At 40.5% G+C, this 24,645-nt stretch overlaps 2 protein-coding genes and 1 long non-coding RNA gene across 4 annotated transcripts in view; 2 read left to right on the forward strand and 1 right to left on the reverse strand.

The window, feature by feature from the left end:
* CHRM5 (cholinergic receptor muscarinic 5) overlaps positions 1-10,993 on the reverse strand; it is a 60,749-nt gene extending 49,756 nt beyond the window's left edge. For both annotated transcript variants that reach the window (XM_083615533.1, XM_083615532.1), the window contains exon 1: positions 10,169-10,993. The gene's annotated coding sequence lies outside the window, so the exon portion shown is untranslated. The remainder of the gene's footprint in view (positions 1-10,168) is intronic.
* LOC310767021 overlaps positions 1-24,645 on the forward strand; it is a 962,895-nt gene that overhangs the window by 424,728 nt on the left and 513,522 nt on the right. The window lies entirely within an intron of this gene.
* The window catches only part of AVEN (apoptosis and caspase activation inhibitor), a 111,813-nt gene that overhangs the window by 42,655 nt on the left and 44,513 nt on the right, over positions 1-24,645 (forward strand). The gene's annotated exons all lie outside the window — the stretch shown is intronic.

The following is a 24,645-nucleotide window of genomic DNA, read 5'->3' on the forward strand; positions in this document are numbered from 1 at the left end:
TGTAGAATTCATTGAGAGCTTTTTAAAAAATGCCTTAAGAGAGAATATTATGAAAATGATATACAGGTGGTACATAACACCAGTCAAGCTTGCAAAAATCTATCATTTGCCCGATAATAAATGTTGGAAATGTAAAGAAACTGAAGGTACATTCTTTCACCTTTGGTGGACGTGCCCAAGGATTAAGGCTTTCTGGGAGATGATCTATAATGAAATGAAAAAGGTATTTAAATATACCTTTCTGAAGAAACCAGAGGCCTTTCTCCTGGGCATGGTTGGCCAATTGGTGCCAAAGAAGGATAGAACTTTATGTATGCTACAACAGCAGCAAGAATACTCATTGCAAAGTATTGGAAGACACAAGATCTACCCACCCTGGAAGAATGGCAGATGAAGGTGATGGACTATATGGAACTGGCGGAAATGACTGGCAGAATCCGAGACCAGGGAGAAGAGTCGGTGGAAGAAGATTGGAAGAAATTTAAAGACTATTTACAGAAATATTGCAAAATTAATGAATGTTAGAATGATGTCGGAATGAAGTTAAGTGGTTTTAGCAGCAATGTTACAAAGGAGTATGTAAAAATGGATTGTTAACAGGTGAGAATGTAAAGTTATAATATATTAAGATAAAGGATTAAGATAAAAACAAAGAGGGAAAGGATTTGCTGAATTAACTAACTGAACTGGAATACGAAAAAGGGAGGTGTGAGGAGGTCAGGGAAACAAGTAAATGAAAGACAAGACATGGAAAGATGGATTTGTTTTTAATTGTTTTTATTTTTCTGTATTTTGTATTTTCTCTTTTTTCCCCCTTTCTTTTTCTTACTTTTGTAACCTTTTCTGAAACTTTAATAAATATCATTTTTAAAAAAAGAGAGAGCTTTTTTAAAAATGCCCTTAGTCCTAAGAGGAGTACCGTATATATGGATGTGAATATAAGAAGAGCCCTGTTGGGATTAGACTAGGGGTGGAGAACCTCTGGCCTGTGGGCCAGTCTTGGCCTGCAAGGGGGTCCATGAGGACATTTTCCCCAAACCATGTCTGCCTGCTCGTCAGTCAACATCACTGGTGTCGTTAGCTAATAGACAGGAGGACAGGGTTTAATCCTGCATTGTGTCCTCTTCTCAGCAGGGAACAGGATTGTGTAGCCAAGGCAGCAGAATTTAATCCCTGCTCATCAACTGATCTAATCTCAATTCATTTAGCTTTGCTATGCTTGCTGCAGTACAAAGAAGAAATTGTAGACAGCACAGTGCTATGCAATTATATATGACTGACCTAACAAGGAGACATGTTACAGTTTTCAAAACCATTTAATGATATAGAAATCTTGATCTTGTGTATGGTGCCTCACAAGGCCAGATTGTTGTTCCATATTGGTTCTGAAGTGAAATATTAACACTAGTGGGAAATACACATGTAACCTGAGTTTCTTCAGGGTAGGAATCATCCTATTGGGGAAAATACTTGTGTGAATCCATCACTAGGCAAACAGTAAAATTGTTTAAATAACGTGATCAAACAAATGAATATGGCACAAGCTTACAATTGGTGAACAGCTGACTCTGGCTTTGATAAACAGACTTTGTAGCTAGCAAACAGTGATCCAAGGATTAATCAACTGAAAGTGTTAGTAAGAGAAATGTTCTGTTTAAGGAGCAGGCTATTTTTCCTGTATTTTCCCCCACTGATGACAGATTATCATGTCATTCTTACAACAACCTTAAAATATTTTAATACAAATGCATTTTGCAGTACCGTTTCATATTAATTGTCAGCAGATGTGTTTACTGATTTTAGTGCAAACATAAGTTCACTGTAAATTTTTAATGACAAGTTTTTTTCTTATAACATGCCGTTCACTTTAAATTTGAAAAACAGCAAAAACGTTGACAGATGGCAAACTTAGAACTAAACAAAAGAATGAGGGGGGGACTGATTTATCCATTTCTTTGCTATGTATTGATCTTTAACTAAAAAAACATTCTATAGTTTCTAGGTAGGAGAAGAGTGGATTGAATGGTATTATCGAATTATATTTATAGGCTGACAGGTTTCAGTGTTCTCTTTCAGACAAGATTTAGCACAGATATAGATGAAAAATAACTTAAGTTTAGTGAACTGTTTAAGACCATCTGGTGTAAGGAGAATGGATGTGCTTTATCAGGGCTGATACATCTGGGCAGAGACTACAGAACTATGGTTCTTCATTTGCATAATTGCTGTAGGCTTAGGATCCTTGGATGTATGGATTCTTGGATTCAGTTTCCAATTGGAAACCAAATGGTCTGCAGTTCTGGAACCATGTGCAAGTTAAGCACCTATGCTCTGATTAATCTTACTGTTAAAAGTGTAAAGCATTGCCAGTTCAAAACAGAAGTGACTTGAACTTAAGAATGCAATTTTGCGCTCAAGTGTTCATGACATCTTTTAAGGAGTAAAGTTCACTGTCCATTAAGTTCCCATTTATGTATAAGTTGCTGGACCATAGTAACAAGACATTATGGGTGGTATTCAGTTAAGTTTTACTCAAGTAGACCCACTGAACTTAGTTGCCTTCATGACATCACCATGCTCATGACTTTCAGTAAGTTTACTCTGCTTCTCTCCTGCATGCGAAGACAGGCTCTGGTGGATTGAGTAGAGAAGACTAATAGGGGCTTCCAACGGTCAAGAAGGCTGTTTTTGTATGTGTTGTAGGGGCAGGGCAGATGAGACTCATCAATCTAAGATGGTAGCCCATCTACGAGAAGGAAACCTGCAACCAAGCTGGTGCCAAATGTATTGCTCTGCTTTCCTCTGGACCACATCAGCGAGGCTGAGCATGGGAGGACCGTCATATACACTGCTCAGACTGGCTTTTGTCCTGGGAAGGTCACTTTGGTGCTGCTAACGTAGTGATTGGACTTCACACCCAGAGGCACACTCCATTGTCTCTCGAGACAGACAAATGCAAATTACTTCTGTCATTTCTCTATAAAACTATTAATATTGATCATTTTAAGGGTCTTAACACTCACCACATCCAATAATAAGGCTTAACTTGTCTTACACTTTGTACTGTGGGTGAGAAAGAGCTATTTATCTATTGTATACATTTCATTTCAGTGGACTACCAGATAGCTAAAGAAAAAGGATTGATTGGATCCAGACCTCACATCCAGTGAACAGAAATGCTCCTTCCATGCCCAGAAGGTGTTTGATAAGGCATTGGGATCCAATGTGGATGGGAGGTGACTTTTCCCAATGCCCCCTTTCCTTACAGCAGCCTATGCACTCTGAAAATCAACTTTGGAGGGTATTCCAACTGTCAGGAGCAAATTTTCAAAGAGCACAGTTGGAGGGGAGAATCAAGAAAAGTTTACTCCTCCCTTCTACCAGTGGGAGCATCCTCCAGACAAAATTCTTCTCAGGGAACACTCCTGCTGGATTCAACCCACCATATCCTTTTCTAAAAGAAAAACTAAATTTTATCCATTGTAATAGATTTATGAGGAAAGAAACCACACCTTTTTAGGAGGAAGGGGACTTATTTTGCAATTGTTGGCAAAATGTATACATAGCAAAGGACCAGTTTCCTGTCATTGTCAATTGAGAGGCTGTTGTGGTTGCCTTATTTATCCACATCTTTCAGAAAAGTTCTTCCCCACTTTGAATTCTTCAGTGTTACTTCTCTCTAGATCACCAGAGCTCCAGAAAAGTAGATGGTACCATCTAGGAGAAGCTCTAAAATTTTTCCACCTTGGATACCAAGAGTGCTAGGTGATGTACAGAAGATCTAATTCTAGGATGCTTTTGGCCAGTTTTGAGGGTTTATTTTCTCTTGTTCTAGTTTCTTCAAGCCACTGTTCTTTCTTAAATCTGACCCCACTCCCCACCCCTGTTTCAGTGTCATGAATTCTCCTTTTTCATAGAACCATTTCATTTCCTAAACTCTTCCTTCCACCCCCAGATTTCCTTCCATTTTTGAAACATTTTAGCTGCACCAACATGAAGCATTATAGATGTTAAGAAAATTGATTAGAAATTTTGAATATAATAATGGAGAAATTTATGTTCAATTGCCTGTGGTGGCAAATCACTTGCTGCCGGGGGTAATAGTCAGTATACTAATGTCTTGCAGCAGAAATGGATTGAAGGGTCCTGAACCATGAATGTTTCAGAAACAATAAGGAACTTAGGTTAAACAAAGCAGGAAAAGTCTGTTTATATTTGATTTATAATTAGATAGTAATATATAAGCAGTCATATTTAGTGTAGTATTAGACTGAAAATGGAAAGCAAAACCTTTGAATCCATTCCTGATTCTGCCACTTGCTGAGCTAATTGTCTTGAGCTAGTGATCAGTTAATGCTGAGCTAATGATCAGTTAACTATTCTTTGAATTAGCTTTTTCCAAGGACGCAGCAAGCTATTTTACCTTTTGATTATATAGTCAAAGGACCCGTTAAAAGTGAAGTACTTTTGAAATGCTTTCAGTTTAGACACTGTTTCACATTCATATTAAAATGAATCTTGATGCCAGTTTAAATTAGGTCGTTATGTGTCATGCCTCGATGATAACATTATTTAAAACGTTGTCTATACTTTGATTTAGTCACAGGTTAGTACGTTGTCAGGGAACTGCCATCGGAACTAGAGGAGGCGGCGAGGCCCCACAACGATGCTGGAGAGGGGCCAAGCAGGGAGAGAGGCAGGTCTCCTGTTGGGGAAGAAAATCAGCGCAACACCAGGGATAGAGGGGGGCCAATGGGGGAAGCAGAGAGCAGGCTCTGGGACTCTTCACTGGACACCAGCGGGGAGAGCACAGGTCCTCCGCTACCCACGCCCTCCCAGCACAGAAGACTTCCGCGCAGGGAGAGTAGGAGGAGACTGGGCGTCAAACAACTTTTATGTTGGAAAAGGTTTAAGAAACGCCCACTGATGGATTCTGCCAGCGACTGAACAGCCACGGAGTGGATGGCTGTCCAGCGAGAAATGGTTTAACCAGCCAACCTAGCCCAAAGCAGCGGCTATTTACGCACAAGCAACCCCTAAAGCCATTACAGCAATCCGTCAGTCCCTGAAGTTGCTTGTGCGCAGCGACAGGCAAGGGAGCATAATGAGTCAAACCGGAGAAGCCGGCGCCACGGAGCGAGCAGCTGGAGTGCAGAATCTGGTGGAGAGGAACCGAGATTTAGAACAGCATGTGGCTCTGCTGACGGCGAGGCTGGAAGAACGGAGGGCTCAGGATGCCAAGGTCAGACCCACCCCCATCGCAAGGAAGGTACTGGGGCTGGTGCACAAGTTTGGGGGGAAGCCCCAGGACTACAACGCGTTCTGAACGGAAATAGAGTACGCTTTGGAACTGCAGCATGATGACTTTGCGCATGATGGGGAGAGGGTGGCCTACATTGTGGGGCATCTGGAGGATGGGGCGCGGGAATGGATCAGGCCCCTAATGGCAACGCAAAATGCCGCCTTGAAAGACGTCAGGAAATTTTTTCAGGCAATGAATGCAATGTTTTCAAGCGAAGTGGAGCAAAATGTGGTTCGACGGCAATTGATGGGGTGCATGCAGGGGAGCCAATCTGTTAGAGAGTACTGGTCGTGCTTTGCGATGTTAATCCACCGGCTTGGGTGGGATCTGGACGCGGAACCCATTCAGATGTTATTTGAGGAGGGGTTGTCCCCAACGGTCAAGGATGAGCTTTCCCGCGCGCCCCGCCCGCAGTCGATGGACCAGCTGACCAAGGCTGTGCTTGCGATTGGAGCGAGACAGGAAGCGCGGGCGCAGGAGAAGAGCGAAGGGAGAGGGGAACGTTACCATGACTACCGCATTCCTGAAATACCGCGGCAGCCTCCCCAGCCGGCTGAGCCAATGGAAATAGATGGCGCGCGCGCGCGCGAGGTTTCAAACACCACTGAAGGGCGCAAGAGGGAGGGAAAGGATTGGAAAACCCACAAGAAGTGTTTCCTCTGCCAACGGCCAGGACATTTTGCCAGGGTCTGCCCTCAAAGAAAGGCCTGGCAAGGGATGGTGGGAGCTGTGGGCTGTGAGGGGAAGGAGGAAACGGATCAGGACCAGGGAAACGGCCAAGCTTGGCTGCCAATCAGCGGGGGCGGCAGCCAAGCCAACAACCAATAGAAGTGCCCCAACCAGACCCTCCCAGGGCAGCGATAGCCATAGAAGTGGTGCTAGAACTCCCAAATGGGCACCCAGTCAAGGTGAAGGGGCTGCTGGATTCAGGCAGTTCCTGCAATTTCTTCAGCAAGAGCTTCGCTGTAGAACACCAACGCCACCTGCTGCCTCTGGATTTTCCCTTGCAAGTGACCACCATCGATGGCCGGGAACTTCTGGGAGGGGAGGTGACGCACCAGACCCCACCAATGAGAATGAGGTTTTCCAGGCACACAGAGACTATTGCCTTTCATGTAGCCACACTGTCAGGACCCCCAGTAATACTGGGAATGAGCTGGCTGTCACTGCATGATCCAGTAGTGGCATGGCATCAGCGGACAGTCACCTTTGGGTCAGCTTACTGCTTGGAACACTGCATGGGGGGGAACCCCAAGGATGACAGTGGCCAGGGTGGCGGGAATGGCGGTGGAGTCGAAAGGGAAGGTGCCACCCCAATATGCTGACCTGCAGGAGGTCTTCAGCGAGAAGGAGGCGGATAGACTACCCCCCCATAGGCCCTTTGACTGCCAAATCAACTTACTCCCAGGGGCTCAGCTGCCAGTGGGTAAACTGTATGCCATGTCGGACAGGGAGATGCAGGAGTTGCGGGAATTTATTGACAAGAACCTGAAAAGAGGTTTCATAAGAGAATCAAAGGCGGTGGGGGGCAGTCCGGTGTTGTTTGTGGACAAAAAGGATACTAATCAGCCCAGATTAGTCGTAGATTTTAGGGCCCTAAACCTGGTATCAGAACCCGTGACCTTCCCAATGCCCAGGATTGATGACATTTTAACACGGGTGAGGCAGGGGAAAATTTTTACCAAGCTGGACCTCAGGGGGGCATACAATTTGATCAGGATGAGGGAGGGGGACGAATGGAAAACCACCATGTTCACCCCCCTAGGAGCCTTCGAGTACTTAGTTATGCCCTTCGGATTACAGTCGGGCTCTGCCTGCTTTCAAGCTTTCATGCACCACGTGTTGGGGTCCCTGCTGTACAAAAACTGCGTAGCCTTCTTGGACGACGTCTTAATCTATTCTGACAATGAGAAGCAACATGTCAAAGACGTCAGGGAAGTGCTAAAGAGACTGCAGAAGCACCAGTTGTGGGTCAAGCTGGAAAAATGCCAATTTCACACAAGGGAGGTCGAGTTTCTGGGGTACAAGTTGTCAGACAAGGGCCTAGCTATGGACCCCAGCAAGGTGCAGGCGGTACTGGAATGGAAGGCCCCCAAGACCCGGAAGGACCTGCAGAGGTTCCTAGGGTTCAGCAACTTCTACAGGAAGTTCATCAAGAACTTTGCCCATTTAACAGCACCCATCACAGACTGTCTCAGTAGCAAAAAGAAGTTCGTCTGGACGGAAGGGGCCCAGCAATCCTTTGAAAGCCTGAAGAAAGCGTTCGCGTCGGAAGAGCAGCTCCTGCACGTGGATCTGGAGAAGCCCATGAGGCTAGAGACCGACGCGCCAGACCGGGCCATAGGAGCCATACTTTTGCAGACAGGAACCCAGCAAGACTGGAGGCCGTGCGCCTTTTTCTCGAGGAAGCTGAACAAGTCGGAGCAGAACTACACGGTGTATGACCGCGAACTGCTAGCTATCTATGCAGCGTTTCGCCGATGGAGACATCTGTTAATAGGGGCGCGGCACAAGATCCAGGTTTGCACGGATCACAAGAACTTCGAGTAATGGAGGACTGCGCGAGTACTCAACCAGAGACAGATTCGATGGGCACAAGAGTTCTCCAAGTTTTCCTTCGAGATCCGGTATGTGCCGGGAGAGGAGAATGTTAGAGCCGGTGCTCTCTCCCGGAAGCCGGAGTACATGGAAGGAGAGGGACCGCCGGAAGCCCGACACGTGTTCCCTGAGGACAAATGGGTGTGTGGGGGAGTGTTGGTTGGGAAACGAGAACTAGCCGGTCTCACCAGGGACGACGAGTTCGCCCAAACTAAAATCAGGGAACTACGGGAAGGAAGGGAAAACCATGGAGAGTTTGAAGAAAAGGAAGGGGTACTGTACTATAAGGGAGCGCTGTACGTACCGGGGGAGACCTTGAGGGGAAGGGTACTCAAACAACTCCACGACAACCCAACAGCGGGGCACTTTGGTCAGCGCAAGACCATGCTGCTTGTCACCAGGCAGTTCTGGTGGCCAAGGGTAAGGGAAGATGTACGGGAGTACGTACGGGGGTGCGACCGCTGCCAGAGGGCAAAGGGGGAGAGGGCGCCCCCTGCAGGGTTACTAAAACCCTTACCCACACCGGGAAGACCCTGGGAGGTGGTGTCCATAGACATTTCCACAGTAATTTGCTGCTCATAATTGAGCAAACTGCAGGAAGCTTTGCTGCAGGGCTATATTTCAGTGGTCCATCACATGTTTTGCATGCAGAAGATCTTTAAGTTCAATCCCTAGCATCTCCAGGTTGAGTGTGGAAATACAAAAGCCCGGAGAGCTCCTGCAAGTCAGTGTAGGGACTACTGAGCTACATAGACCCCAGTGTAAGGCAGCTTCTCATGTTCACTTTCACCATTGTATTAAGAGCCCCAGATTTGTAAATGATTGTCTCACATTTGCATCAGCTATGTTTTTTCTGCTGCCACAGAACCCTGGGCGACAGAGAATGTTAGTTGTACTGAGGAGAACTCTTAAAACAAACACCTGAAAGTACAGTAGGCAAGCAAAAACATTGTGTCCTTCAAACTAAGATCATTGTTAAAAATCTGGAACAGGAATGCAAACTAGAAATTTCTCTCTGTTATTATAGGAGTAACAGAGGTCGACAGAAGGGACTTCATAGTTACAGAGGAAGTGCTAGAAAGAATATAAAGAGGATTAATCCCTAAAAGTGACTCAAGCTCAGCATTTTGGTAGAATCTTTGGCACCTGATGGTACAAGAGCTCTCTCCCAATCTGGGCATTCCTCCTCAGGTTAGCTGTCAAGTTTGCATTGTGAGCTTCTATAAGTCTTTGAGTATGTGAGAAATGTGAAGAAAAGAGATCAGAATAAACTGGATTATTGCAAAGAAACAAATAAAAGAGAAGAAGTAGAGACAGGCCGTATAATTAAAATATATAATGGGTTTCCTTTAAAATTAAGAGAGAGTGTGTATTTTTATTATTTTATAGTTTGTATTAAGTAGTTGTCAAATGTTTTACTGAGCAGCTTTTGAAGAGATGAAGATCGTGGAGACTTGTCATCATATACACCTTCACCAAGAACCATTATAGGCTAACAGCCCTAGTCTTTGAACTAATGAATTCTAGTATCTGTGTTCTAGATTTAAATCACGAAGTGATGTGCAATGCACCACATAAATCCATTTTAGCAGTGCTCTTTCACTATCCACCTCTTTTGGTTTGATCATTTTATATTCTAATTTGAATTAAAATGCATATGCTCAGACCTCATTTGCAATGCTGCTGAACTCTTATCCTCAACTTGCATTTAAACTGTATGCTAAGCCTTCATTTTTTAACACAGTGCTTTTACATCAGTTACTATAGTTTCACAGCTAACTATAATTGACACTTTTGGTCTCTTTTCTTGGTGTATTTTAAGCATGGGTTTGACTGTAATAAATTATGCCTTTAAAATTTGATGTTACCATTGTGTTAAATTCTTTGCTTTAATAGCTTTCATTAAATATTGAAGTGCAGTAAATATTACTTTGTAAATAGTAACTGTGGTGTGGTTTTATAGATTTGGCTGTTATTTCTACATTTCCCAGCTTTCAGATAAACAGCAATCGAGAGCAATTTGAATCTTGGCAAACAATTATAGGCAAATCGAGTGAGAAGAGTATATAATAAGGTAATTTGGGAAATATAACACATAAAAGCAGTTATTTGTACAGTCCAGGACAATATACCTTTAAAGGTTTAAAATTCAGCCTTGGTGTGAATGAAAACACAACTGAAATTCACTGATACTGTAGGCACAAAATCAGAGCAATCTTCTTCTTACTGGAAAAGCTAGATTTCTTAATTAAAAAAATAAAAACTTACCTAGCAGATGACTGAAGACAGGTTCTGGATTCTGTGTCTCCAAATACTGAGATACACTCTCCAGGTAGGAAGCTTTCTGTATTAGAAATGCATTCTGCACACTAGCTTTCACGTTTCTTTTTCTCTACTGTGTCTGTCTCATTTGCTGGTGCTGCTTCATTTTGTTGCTGCTTGCTTCCAGTTTACTCCCAGTTATTCCAAATCCTTGGGTTCGCTCTCTAAATAGTACTTTGAATTCTTCTCTTAAGAGGCTAAGAAAAAGAGTGGTGGACTTTGCATCTTCTCAAACAATAGAGGCAAACACATCAATTCTGGTTAATTCAGATGTTCATTATTTATCAAACGTTAATTGAAGGCTTCGGCATTCAGTAAATCCCATTTGCTTTTGTCATGTGAATTCCAATACTGAAAACTTCTCTCTGTTCCAGAAAATCCGGTATATGGCAGTGCTGTACGTTGCGTTGAAGGGCAGGGTAACTGGACTCCAGGTTTTGCCTTAACTTTTCACCTGCATAGCCTGCTTTTGGTAGTGGCTGTTGAACAGCGTGCTCTTCTCTCCTTCTGTCAAACACAGATGTGAAATGCTGCTTGCGAACAGGGGAGAAACTCCCAAAGGGTGTAGTGTTGTGTCATATCTGAAGACAGTGAGCATGCATGGCATCAATGAGTTGCTTATATGAGCTATTCAAGTCAGGCACTGAACTGATAGGATGACGTTTCCATACATAATACACTAATTATTTCTTCTGATGGACAGCAATGTCTATTGGTAGGAAGAAAAATCAAATGATGCAATAAGGTTTGATAGGTCCGCCCTGTTTGAATGGCTTGCCACACCAGAAAACCTCCTATTATTAGTGAAATGGACAGTGATTTTAATGCAAGTATTGGAGTGCCATTTTTATTCAAGTCTGACTTTTTTTTTTGTAGCTAGCAGGTATTAAAGTGGATCTGAGAAGAGGAGCTACTGAAAATTTGCAATTAAAATAGATTTTTTAAAAATGAAGTAATTGGTTTATTTCAGAATATGTACCTTAAAAAAGATCCTTAACCATGTTTAATTGGAAGTTAATCCACTGATTTTTGTTATTGATGCTTGGGATTGTCAAGTAAATATGTCATTTCAGTCTCCCCCTCCCCAATTGAAATAGATTTCTAGCCCATGAATACTTGTTTGGTTTAATTTTAAAATGAGACATTGCCATTTTACTACCACGTGAATAGTGCTCTTTTGAGGTTAGCATGTGTTGAGCCCTTCCTGCTTAATGCATGCATAAAACGCCCCTGTGTTTTTTATTCATATATATATATTAGAGACAAGTTACTTCAAAGTTAGGTTTGAGCATCCCTATTAAAAGACTAGTTATATCATTTTTAAAAATGTATGAGACACTTTATTTTATTAATCTTTCCTATCGCACACTATGAATAGGGAAAATCATTGCTTGGGAAGAGGTGAGAAAAACAACGAAAATATAAGGGTTATCATATCCCTGGTGTTTATAAGTAATTCATCATTTTGTCGCAGTGCTGTTTTTTAACCAGCTCATCTCCTTTGGTTGGTTAGTTCATAGTTAATGATCACTGTTGATTTAACTCTGTCCTGCATCTTTCCAGTTGATAGGTTTCAGGAGTCATAATCAAAGGCAGAAACTTGGAGCCAGAGTAGGCAATGTGTGTTTCGCCTGTGTTTATGATACTGCGTTTAATTGTGTACCCTCATGAAAATAAACCCATGTGAAAACTGGGTTATTTTGGCAAACACCCTGTCTGAGCTCGCAGAGTTCACACAGATATCTGCAGAGGTGTGTGTATGCACACACACACTGATCTTGGGGAAATCATGGAGGAAACATGATTAAGAAAACTTAAGAAAACATTCAGAGCTAGGAAATGTATTTGGTTCTTTAAGACTGCCAGTACTTAAGAACCAAGTTTACTTGTTTCTGTGGGGTGACTCGAACACATGTTCGGCCTAACCTGAACCTGCCCTTTTCTGATGGCTGAACTGTGCCTTTCATATGGCTGAGTGAAAGAACTGTCAGGAAAGCAAATATTTTATTTATTTATTTATTTATTTGATTTCTATTTCATCTTTCCTTAAAGTAGATCATGGTGGCGACATACACTTTTTCTCCCCTCTCGTTTTATCCCCACAACAACCCTGTAAGGTAAGTTAGGCTGAGATTAGTTGGAATGAGCCACACAACAGTTTCCACTACTAACTTCCTAAATTACCTTCTCTTTAAGCTGGCAGAAGGCTGTGTCTTGCTCATAGACCTTACACAGAAGGGTCTATTTAGGAGATTCAGTTGCTGGCATCACTTAGAGGCCAGTCTTCAAGGGGCAAGTGTTCTTGGCACCAGAAAAATTGATTTTGTGACTTAAAATGCATAGTAAAGTTTGGGCTTATGATTGAAAAAAAATTATTGGAATGAATTTCAAAAAAAGGAAACAGGAAAGTTGTAGAAGTCATTTTAATTTTTTCCTTTTTCCGACGCACCTTAAAAATATATCCTGAAAATGGTATTATAATTATGAGTTACCAGTAATTTTTGTTGTGTTTGTAACAGATAGTGTATTTTAAATTTTGATGTGACATGAAGGGATGCCGAATGGGGCAGGTGGCATGTTTCTGTATGATATATATTTTGTTGAGATTCATTGCTGCTTGAATAAAATGTTTTAGTTCTTTTGTCTTTGTGAATAGTTGCAGCTAAAATGAATAGAATAAGCTTCTCGCTTTTTTTGTTAGTCTTTGTTCTGTGGTGTTTTTTGGGGGGGTATTGCTTCTGTATGGTAATTATTCATTATTTCAGTTGGAATAGTTCTACTCTGTGAACTGAATATGTGATTATCATTCAACTAAATTAAATCTGTCTTTAAAGCTGTAATTTGATCAGTCACTTTAGTCTCTTGCACATTATATTAGTTGTGTCTAAAGAGAATCAGTAAATGTTTGTAAAGATGTATGTATCCTTTTTAGCACAATACTTTTGTTTTATTTTTAATTAGACATTAAGGTAAGATTGTTTAAGCTTGGTTCTTTTGTGAAAAAATCAAGCATTCCTTAAAAAAATTTATAATATAATTTTGTGTTTGAAGCATCCATACCTCTTTTTAAAATTGGAAGAATAATCTGTGATAATAGTGAACAAGAACTTTGCTTTGCAAAATGGAAAGAAGCATGGAGTAAAGCAAAACAGACTGGAGAAGTAGCAATAGCGACATACATTAAGTAAAAAAAATAAAAATGAAATTCCCCTACAGCCGATTCAATTATGAAGGGCCACCATCCTTCTAAGTGTTTCTTGTTACTTCTGATTGTATAGTTAATGTAACTTGCGAAGTGGAACTATTTAGAACCCACCAACCAAATACATTTAGCTGCAGGCAACTTCAAATGTGTAGCGGAGCGCCATATCTTCCTCTGCAGCTTGCAGACAAGGGTACACTGACACTACTCAGCTGCTCTTTCTTCATGAGAGAGGGATTTTACAGTATTTGGGCTGGAGCAGAGTGAGACTGTCATAAAAGAGACCTCCAGGTAGCTCTCTTATCTTCTAGATGGCAGTTGACTGGGTGAGAAGGTGTGCACACATCTTTCATATGCTGCTTTTAGAATATGGGATGTCAGGTGTTGGGTGTGCAATTGCAAAGGATGCTACTCCAAAAGTACCACCAGCAGCTAAAAGTGAACTCCTAATTATTCCTTTGCAAGTAGGGCTCACTGATGGTTGCTGGGAGCAGGCCTCACTGAGAGACTGCGTAAGGGAGTTCTCCATTGGGAACTCTGTAGTTCAGCTGCTAGGTGCTGTTAGTGACCTGCCCCGCTTTGTCCTTTTCTGGTTTGAATTCAAACTCCCTGCAGTCAGACTTTAATCAGCTGATTGGTGGTTGCCGTGAGCTCCTTTGAAGTTGGCACCTAATGTCATAATGGTGTCAGGTGATTGGTAGGTGTGTGGCTTTGCCTACTTGTCAAAGTTAACCCACGTGGGATGGTAAGAATCTGGCCCACCGGCTGAATCTAGCTTCCCACCACCATATTGGCAAACTACACCTTTGTGGCTTTGAGGAGCCAGTTGTGTTAGGAGCTTCTGAAAAGGAGGTAGATAAAATTGGCTTTTATTTTGTAACCAGATTCCATATATACCATGTATTATAAACTGCAGAAAAAAAGAAGTTAAGGAATTCGGATTAGTGATATTGCCAACATTTGAAATTGGAAAGCTCCTAAAGGTGAACTTGAGGAATCTTTATGCCAATGCAAGCCAAGCACAAACTGGATGAAACGTTGGGCATGGCTCATAATGTGAGTGGCTGGGGAAACACATAAATTATGATGATGATGTTCACCTTGGAACCAGGACTGCCTACCACCATCCCTGCCCTCCTAACCCCTAAAACCTAGCTGGTGATGGCAACAAGCCACATGGAGCTCTGGGTGTGTATATACCATTGTGCTTGACAATTGTTCTTAAGCTTTCTGGTGGTCTGGAAGCGGCATGTCCCAGGTTTCCTGGCACTGTGGTGCTGCCATTTCAGTGTTCTAGATACTAAGAGTAATGTAGGCCTTGCAGAAATTTTGCTTGAGATTGCTTAGTAAGTTTCAAGGGAAGAAAAGTGTTTGGTTGGGCAAGGCTCAGGGTCTTGTGGTGGTTGGATCCAGCATGCTGTTCTTACTGTGAAGAAGCAGGTGCTTATGGGGAACCCTCAAGCAGGACATGAGTGCACTAGCCCTCCCTCCACTTGTGATTTCCAGGAGCTGGTATTAAGAGACATACTGAACCCAGCAATGGTGGTAGCACATGACCACCATGGCTAGTAGTTTAGGTTCCATCGTGTACATCTTTGGGAGAATAGCAGAGTCTAAACTTCAGAATGGGCTCCAAAACACTGGATTCTGAGTTTTGGAAAAATAATGTAGATTAGTCAAGGCCATTCTGAATTAAACTTGGGGGAGGATTCACCATCACTATTTGAGATTCTAGCTATGATGTCACTTTAACATTTTTTTAAAGATCAGTGGTATGAATGTCAGTCCTTTAATGAATTTTAATAACAGGATTATGTTGTTGGCAGGATTACAACTATGCATGTTCTATGTCCTTTTCTCTGATTGTTCTAGTTGCCATAACAACTTGATTGTACCACAGAATTTCCTGCTTGTAGTTAAGGTTTTTTCTGTACTGCTGTTATGGAATATGTGTATTTTAGGAATTTATCATTTATACCCATGCCCTCCAAGTGACAAGGTACACTGTTCATTCAAATAATGAAGTGGGTGGTCTATGTTGACTAGTATGGCAGAGAAAACAGGACCGTTCACATAGAATGTGATTGTGCATAATAGGGGCTCATCAGGAAAGGAAAATACGGGTAGTTCCTTAAGAAGTAAAAAAAAAAACCAAACTGGAAAGACCAAACTGCACTCAATATGTGGCACCTTTATTTAAAATTTTGATGGGGTTCAGAAATATCTAAGGCAAACTAAAAAGGCTAACCAGTTCTTAGGAATCTAGGTACATAAGAAAGTGCCTTATACCAGCCAAAATAGTTGGCTATCTAATGTAGTACAGTGGTACTTCGGGTTACATATGCTTCAGGTTACATATGCTTCAGGTTACAGACTCTTGCTAACCCAGAAATATTACCTTGGGTTAAGAACTTTGCTTCAGGATGAGAACAGAAATCGTGCTGCGGCGGCGCGGCGGCAGCAGAAGGCCCCATTAGCTAAAGTGGTGCTTCAGGTTAAGAACAGTTTCAGGTTAAGAACAGATCTCTGGAACGAATTAAGTACTTAACCCGAGGTACCACTGTATTGTCTACATTGACTGGCAGTGGCTGTCCAGAGTCTCGGGCAGACTTCTTTCACATTGCCTGCTATCTGACACTTGTATGAATCTAAACTATTCTATATGAAAAATGTATGTTCCATCATTCTGTGATTGTGTCTTTCCTAAGCGTCAAGGCTTGAGAAATGCTTGAAAATCTTATTCAATCTGAACTTTTGCAGTATGATTACTTTATATTCTTATGCTTGCAATTAAATTTTTATAAATTCCCTGGAGTCTCTTCTGTCAGACAAGGTGGAATGTCTAAGCTGGAAAAGTTTAAATAAAAAATGTGGAAAAGAAATTACCATAATGTGGAAAAAGATGGTTTATTTGAAGATTTGCACAACAAATATTCATATTGCCTTTCAAGAACAAATACAGTTTTATCTTATTTAAAAAATGATCTGTAGAGTATAGATTTTTATTCTGGGTTCATGTGGAAGTGATGGTGTAGAACTGCATAATTACAGGAGTTGGTGAGTTTGTGTTTTGTTTTTTTTAAAAACTATTCATGTACTAGCAATTTATTATCCCATCCCAAATCCAAAAGGCTAGATCTGAATTCTCATTTTGAACAAAGGAAAAATATTTCTGATCTTCTGTTGCTCTTTAAAGAATGAATGAGAGTTTTAATTAATGGAAGAATTGTATTCACAGTTAATATAATTCTTGCCTTTAGAATTAGAGTATAATAGAATGGTACAGAACAATGATCTTTAAAGGTATTTATCATCCATTTCAAAGTGAATTGTGTTTGTTCAAGAGAATTACAAAATCCTGTTTTTAAAGAGTGCTACAATTTATGCCGTCACAAATTTTCTAATCTCCCTGTCAGTTGCTACGTGACTTTCATATGCCTGACTGCTACTCTTGTCTATGTTAGAAAGGGATCTAGGGTACATCATCACATGGTCTTAAGGTGGGCTGGGGAAACTGTGGTCTGCAAGCCAATATTGGCCCACCCAGTGGTCCAGTTTGCACTGCATGCCCATTTTTCAAGCCACACCCAGCTGTCAATCAGCTGGTGTGGGAAGATGGGCAGGGTTCAATTCTGTGTTGGCAACTTGTGACTGTTCCCAGCAGAGAGCAAGCACCCTCAGCCAAACTGCAGGATTTAACTCCTACTTGAAAGCTGACTTAATACCACTTGATTGTAAGAAAGCCTCTAAGTGGTTTACAAAAACCCCCTCTAAAAACAAACATTAAAATTATTGATAAAAAATAAGGCTTTTTAAAATATTCAGAAGTTTATTAAAATCAGCAAGTGCTGGAAAGGAATAAAACACATGTAACATCTTCATATCTTGATAGGGTTGCTTAAAGAAAAACAATTTTAAGGAGGTGCCAAAAAGCACTGTTCGTTGTCTCCCATGTTACAGATGCCAGACTGGCTTCAATTAGGAATTGGGCATTTAGTGTCACCAGTCCCATGCCGTGGAACACTCTTCCAGCAGAGGTTCAGCAAGCATTCCTGCTTTTGACTTCCATGCACCTCTTGAAGACCTGGGTGACTGTTTCAAAAAAATTTGAGTAGCCAGTCATATTAAGAATTACTTTGTTTTCTTTGTAATCAGTCACAGGCAAGGGACTGAGGAGTCCCTTGGGAGGAAAGGTAAAGATGTTTCCCAGGAAATGCAAATTTTGATTTATCCGTGTTACTGGTGGTAGATGCTTGCTGGAGGGATGCCCCTTTGTTACTGTCCCTTGATTAAAAAAAGGTAAAGGTACCCCTGACCGTTAGGTCCAGTCGTGGTGAATACTAAATAAGGGTCTCTACTGACTTAAGTCAGTATTAAGACCAAACTGCCGGAGGCAGTGGAAGACAGGAGTGCCTGGCGTGCTCTGGTCCATGGGGTCACGAAGAGTCGGACACGACTAAACGACTAAACAACAACAACTTGCACTAGGTATGGTTGAGGTTCTAGGGACATTCACTCATTTATTCATTTATGGTATTTATATACCACTTAATTAGTGAAGTCTTGAAGCATCATACTATGAACATCATACTATGGATAGAATCAATTACAATTAATCATAAAAACAGAAAAGTTCCTTAAAATGTCAGTTGGAAAGGAAAGGTCTTTGTCAGGCACCTGAAGTTCAAGAGGGAGATGGGGTGTGGGCTGTCTAATCTCAGCTGCCTTATAAAAACAAAATAAACGAATCCAGCTAAAAAAAAAGTTTAAACCATAAGTGCCGGACTGTATTTAAAAAACACTATGCATGTGCTCAGAGAAATGAGTGTGGTGCCATTGCAAAGAGTCAGAAGACTGGAGCTCAAGCTAAATATACTGATAATCAGGAAAATTCTAGGAATTCCTGTCAAATATTCTCTCCCCGGTAGCTGTAGCTGTAGCTGTTGCACACATGAGTTTCCCCACAATAACTATACAACATAATGGATCATGAAACTGCAATTTTGTTTTGTTTTTATAAGGTTTATAGTTGAAGGTATTACATTTATATCATTTTGTTTTATTATATGAAGCATATACCGTGTGAACCATTTTGAGCTACTTATTGGAAGGAAAAGGTAACTCTTAAATATTCCTTCCAGCAATGAAAAATTGTTATTATTCTGATTTGTTTCTGTTCAGGAGAACAGAAGAGCTTTTTGTTTTGCTAATTAAAACTGACGTTGATCTTTTACCATTTTAAGAGATGCTCTTATCTATATAAACACCTTGTTGTATAATCTATTTTGAAGGTAGCCCAAGCGGGGGCAGACTGCTATAACAAAGTTTCTTCCGCTGAACCAAAGAACTATCTCGTTTGCAGATTTGCTTCTAGCAGTGGAAAAAAAGGTTGGTTTAGATGCAAAAATAAGACTGAAAATATTGGACAGCGTTTGCCACAATTCACAAACCATGCTGAAAGGAACAGTTTGTCCTTCAGGATTCAGCCAGGGCAGGGAATGTATTGAACAACTATTAATAGTGTTACAGGGAAACCTTGGGGTTTATAATGGACTATTTCACATTTTTGGAAGGATTTAGCATATAACATTTGGTAGAATGATGGTGTCATGTGGGCCATTAAAGGCTCATTAATTTTAAAATTAGTTAAAGGAGCTTTCAAATGACAGCTATTCAGGCTTCTTGACAGTAAACAGGAGGTGCTGTGATGTTTGTATTTCTGAGATATTTTCCTTCGAGTTATCCAACCTTTATTCATATACTAGAATGTTTTTTCTCGCTCTTCTTTTTTCATAACTAGCATAAATTGCTGAAAGGTAAGTACACTTAATCAAATTTAAAGAAGGTTAATACTTCCAGGGGCTTATATTGATGTATGTATGTTCAAGTAGTTCTATATTGCTTTATTAGGAAGTATTCTTGCTTCACTGGGGCTTTGGTAACTTTTGAAGCAAACCAGCTACTTAGTTTTTTTTGAGAATATTTAGAAAATTTTGCTGAGATATATTATCTTAAAATAGGATTTATTCAAAGTTTTCCCCAACATTGCACAAACAACTACCCCCCCCCCCGAAAAAAACCTGTACTGTAGTTACTGAATTAAAAAGCAGGAAGAATAGACAGGAAGGGAAAATAACAGAAAGAAGGAAAGAGAGCGAGAAAGGCAGGAAGGATGAGGTAATGAGACCGAGAAAGACATGAAACAATAAAATGGAGGAATTCAGGGACAGTTACCAAAAATATTTGCCTTGCGTAACCTATAGTATACTATGTGTAATACTATGACCCCGCCTTTCCCCACAAAAAACATAACTGAGGGACTGAGCCTTTTTCCATTATAACTGGGGACTAGGATATTCCCTCAGATAAAATTGTCATGTAAAGTATTTTGAAAGATCTGATTTTATTTACTAGGTAAAGGCTCTTCACACAATTGTTGCTTAAAAATACATCATTGTTGCCTGGTTGCCTATGATAAGGCACTCATGTATTATTCAGAAAAATCCTGAGCAAATAAATATATCCACTTTTCCATTAGTTTGTCTGGATGCCTTGTGCCTCTTGGTCTACCTAGTTCAGTCTGTAAAACCTTGCAGTCTGTTGGTCCTAGCTGAGGCCTTATTTAATTCTGTGAGTGTCCTCTGAGATATTGCTTCCTGAAGAACTTGTTTTGAACTGAATCTTCCAGTGGTTTTCCAGAAGTTGTGTGATACAGGTCTCGTTTAAGGATTATTTTATGTATTTGTATGCTTTGTCTATCTATCCATCTGCACACACCTGGTGGTTCACAGCATCTTAAAGTCAAAAGCCTCACACAATTCTCATAAAATAAGAATGAAATTCTTACTCTTATGAAATAAGAATACAAATTCTGAGCAATATAAAAGCTCCCAACAGTGGGGAACAGCAGCTAAATGTTTAGCATAAGCATAAAGTCCACAAGGCTTCTGGTAATAAGGTTTGAAATCTATTAAAAGACCTGGGTGAATAAGAAGGTCTTGGTGCCTTAAGGGCATTAATGTAGATGTCAGGCAGGTATCTCTGGGGAAGGCATTCCCTAGATGTGTTGCCTCCACTGAAAAGCCCCATTCCCTGCCTCATCACAGTAGGTGTGGGAACCTGGCAAAGTGTCTGATGAATCTTAATGCCCAGGCAGAAATCTTTTGGTTATCAAATTTATATCTCATCCCTTCCAAGGGATCTCAAGGTGACAAACAACAAAATAGCATAATAAAAATGAAAACACCGCCACTACAATTAAATATCCCCTCACCTAAATAATTTAGAGGGACTGTATCCAGCTAAGCCATGCTTGGAGTACCATTGAAATGAAAGGACCTAAGTCTTAATTGTAATGGGTCGTCTCCAACATTGGATGCAACTTAAGGTTAATAGGTGTATATGGCAAAAGATGTTCCTGTAAGTAGACTGGCCCAAGCCATTTAGGGTTTTAAAGCTTAGAACCAGTATTTTGAATTGATTCCAGAAATTGACTAAGAAGCCAGTGCAGGTGATGAAGTTCTGGTGTGATTTTATTGTAGTTATCTATCATTAGCCCAACCACTTCCTTATAAATTATTAAATTTGTATACTGCCTTATACCTGCAGGTCTTAGGGCGGTTGACAGGATTAAATCACAATATAAAAACACAAAATGCATAATAAAAATAATAAAAACAACCCAGTAAACGCCCCCCCCCGAAGTACTGGGGAGAACTACAGCTGCTGGAGTTTTTGGACTATTGGTTATGAAGATTGAAAAGAAACAGTATTATTGCTGGACAAAATGAACTTAATGATCCAGCAGGCACCTCTTATGTTCTTAAAGCTCTGCTACTGGTGGAAACAAGGTGAATATTAGGAGCTGAGTTAAGGTAAATACTGAAAGTATTGATTAACATTTATAACAGGAGTGGATGGTTATTAACTGTAGAGTATATTTTTCCTTGGTTAGTATTTTTTTCATCCTTTTTGTGCTTTTGGGAATCGAGGGGACACTTTGACACATTTATTCTACCTAAAGGATGTGACTGAGCCTTGTAATTGAATAATTCATTTTCAGATCCCTTTGCTCACTTTTGCAAGATAGTGCCTCGTTTTTAAAACATTTATGAAGCCATTGTGTGCTCTGTGGATAGCTCCCCCTATTGCAAATTGCTTCATAAAGATGTTCTGTACTACTTAACAAAATGCCATTCTTATTGTAGTTCTTTAGCTCTGTGTGACTTAGCTTTCCCCAAAATTGCCTTCATTCCTTTTGGTAAGAGAAAGCTGGACCTAAGAATGCCCCCTTTCCATCAGGCCACTTGTCCCTCAAACCTTATTCTTGTAGTGTCCAGTTCCTTTCTTAAAGATAGTCATACCAGTGAGACTGTTATACAGCACAACTCTTTAGTTGGTGCATAAGTCTGCCCATTTCTTGATCAGGGAAATAGGGTTGAATAATACCCTAAAGCAGGGGTGTCCAAACATTTCTCAAAGAGGGCCAGATCTGATGAAGTGAACATGTGTGAGGGCTGACCAAAGCTGTTGACCTTCTTTGGGGATTTTAGCCCAGGAAATAAACTGCCACAGGGGCCAGATTAAACCAACCGGTGGGCCAGACTAGGCCCCTGGGCCGGACTTTGGACATGCCTGCTCTAAAGAATCTAGAGAGGTCAGTATCCTGCGCTGTCTTGGTTTTCAGCTGAGCTTTCTTAGTGGTTGGGTGGGGGGTAAGGAAGCAGAACGAAATTCCTAAGTCATTCTTAGGCCATGGGTGGAAAGCTGCCTGTCACGTATCTCTGCTGCCCCCATTAAAGGGCGTAAGTAGAACAAGTGGCTAGTTAATGAAAATTGACAGAACAGATTTAGATTTTTTGCTACATTTTGGCTGCTTGCAGGTTTGATTACTGCCTCAAGTTTGGTCTCCTCAGCTTTCAGAATGAGGATCCATTCTTTGCTGCCTCTCTCTCAGGTAACTCAAATAATGATCTCAGTATAAAGATATTACCCTTGTTTACATTTACCACTGAGCCAAACTATGGCTGTTAAAGTCCCTGAAGAGGAGATTGTGGCAGCTTTTCTCCTCCCCATTTGTTTTGTTGCTGCACTTCACTGCACTGTCCTGAGCTAAGTCATGATTTTGACTTGAATGTTACCCAGACTTGAGCTTCTGGTTTAGCTCTCCTGACAAACCACAAGCTGCAAGCCATATGACAAACATTGGTTTCAAATTGTGGTTTGTCTGGAGGGAGGTAAACCACAAGCGTGGATTTGGATGGTGCACCAAGCCAAGCTATGGTTAGCTCAGTGTCTGGAGGGAGGAAAGCAACTGTGATCTCCTCTCCAGGAGTCCACACATTTGCTCCAATGGTTTGGCTTAGCATTCTGCACAAACTGGGCCACTGAAACTCTGGTATTGTTTCTAGTATGCGTTCACTTTTGTATCTCTGCATAGACTGAGAACCATGGATAACCACTCCATGGTTATCCAGTCTTATCTCTTCATTTGGGGACCTCAGAGGGAGAGACATTATAAATATTGATGTAAACTTGCCTATCTTAAGCACTGTGAGTGGTCATCTAACAAGTGTCCACAGACAAACAAAATAACTGATGTTCTTTAATGACTGGGATAGTTTCCTGACAGCTAGAAATCTCTCTCCTTGTCTTCAGAATGTAACATCCAGTGGTGCTAGGAGAAGAGGCCAAGAAATAGTTTGGCGCTAGTTTTACACTTAAAACTAACAGGAAATCAGAGACAGGGAAGGGAGAGTATTAAGCTGTAAATTGATGGAAGCAAACATCTTGTGCTGCGCTGTGGCAAGTGTTTGCAGGATTAGCTGTATTTGTTTCCACTGCACTTTGTTTGAGGGTTATAAAGACACCATGGCCACATTCAGATGTCATGATGAACCACAGTTTAGCATGACAAGAATGAGCCACAGTGAGCGGTTTCTTTTTCCTTCTATTTCAGTGCAGCCAAAAGGAGGAGATAGGAAGCTTTAGTTTCCTGTTTCCATTAACCACAGATGAGTGGTTATTATCACAACTGAGCTTATAAATGTATTGTGCCCTCTCATCCAAAGAAAATTAATTGCTGTAAAGTAGTGGGAAAGGCATTACAGTAGAACATGGCACATTAGATTGCAACATTTGAGTCTTTTTACTACCCCGATCTCTCTTGGGATCTGATATGAGAGCAGACAAATTTACTTACATATTGTTCCTAAAACCTGTGCTGATTTTATCTCTTTATTGATAATTATTTTATATAGTTATGTATTTATATATATTTGGGGTTTCACTATTTTTGTATGTATTTCTTTGATAATTTTATTATGTAACCTCTTAAAGAGCCCTCAGATTGATTTATAACATTTTTCTAAATAAATAAATTATGTCCTCTACCCTAGAAAGTTGGCAGATGGAACAGAAGATAATTCTTCAGTTTTATCATCTGAAAAATCTGTTTGGCAAACAATTAATAGAGTTAGTTTAATCTCTCTGAAACTTTAAAATGATGTGTTGTGTCAAATATACTTGGTTGTCTTCATCTGCATATTTACATTAAATTTACTTATTCCTTACATTTATATCCAATCCTTCCTCCTGAAGGATCCCAGGATACAAAGAATGCTGCTTGGCATATGCCGCCACACATTCTTTTCTTATATTCTTTCATTTAAACTGGAAATCATATGTGAATAGTTTTCTAGAAAATAATATAGTAATCTTACCATCACAGTATTCATCCTTTGGTATTTATTTTTAGTTCTTTCTGCATTGCCATCCTTTTATTAAATGTTTCTTCCTGTTAATAATAATATGTAATGTAGTAAACGTGATGTAAATTGTCTCCAAGAACTATAATGAAAAGTTCAAATACAATAGTGATCAAATAAAATAAAATTAATTACCATGACTCTGTAATTACAGTATGCTTTTATTTCAATTACAGCACAGTAAATACTTTTATTAGAAATAAACAGAACTCATTCTGGGTCTTCTTTAATTAGTCACCATTGTAGACTTTCTAATATTTTCAGCATATGAGCTGTAAATCACTTTCTAACTAACAAACACTTTTCCTGGCTATATATGTTTATAAACTTTCCCCTACTATTGCATTAAAAACACAAACATTTTTAAAAACACAAACAATCAAATATCAACATCACAATGGAAAACCAGTGGGGGTTGTATATGTTACAGAAAAACTGAACTGGTGTTGAACTTA

Source organism: Podarcis filfolensis, assembly GCF_964270895.1.
Source record: "Podarcis filfolensis genome assembly, chromosome: 1".
Classification (NCBI taxonomy): domain Eukaryota; kingdom Metazoa; phylum Chordata; class Lepidosauria; order Squamata; family Lacertidae; genus Podarcis; species Podarcis filfolensis.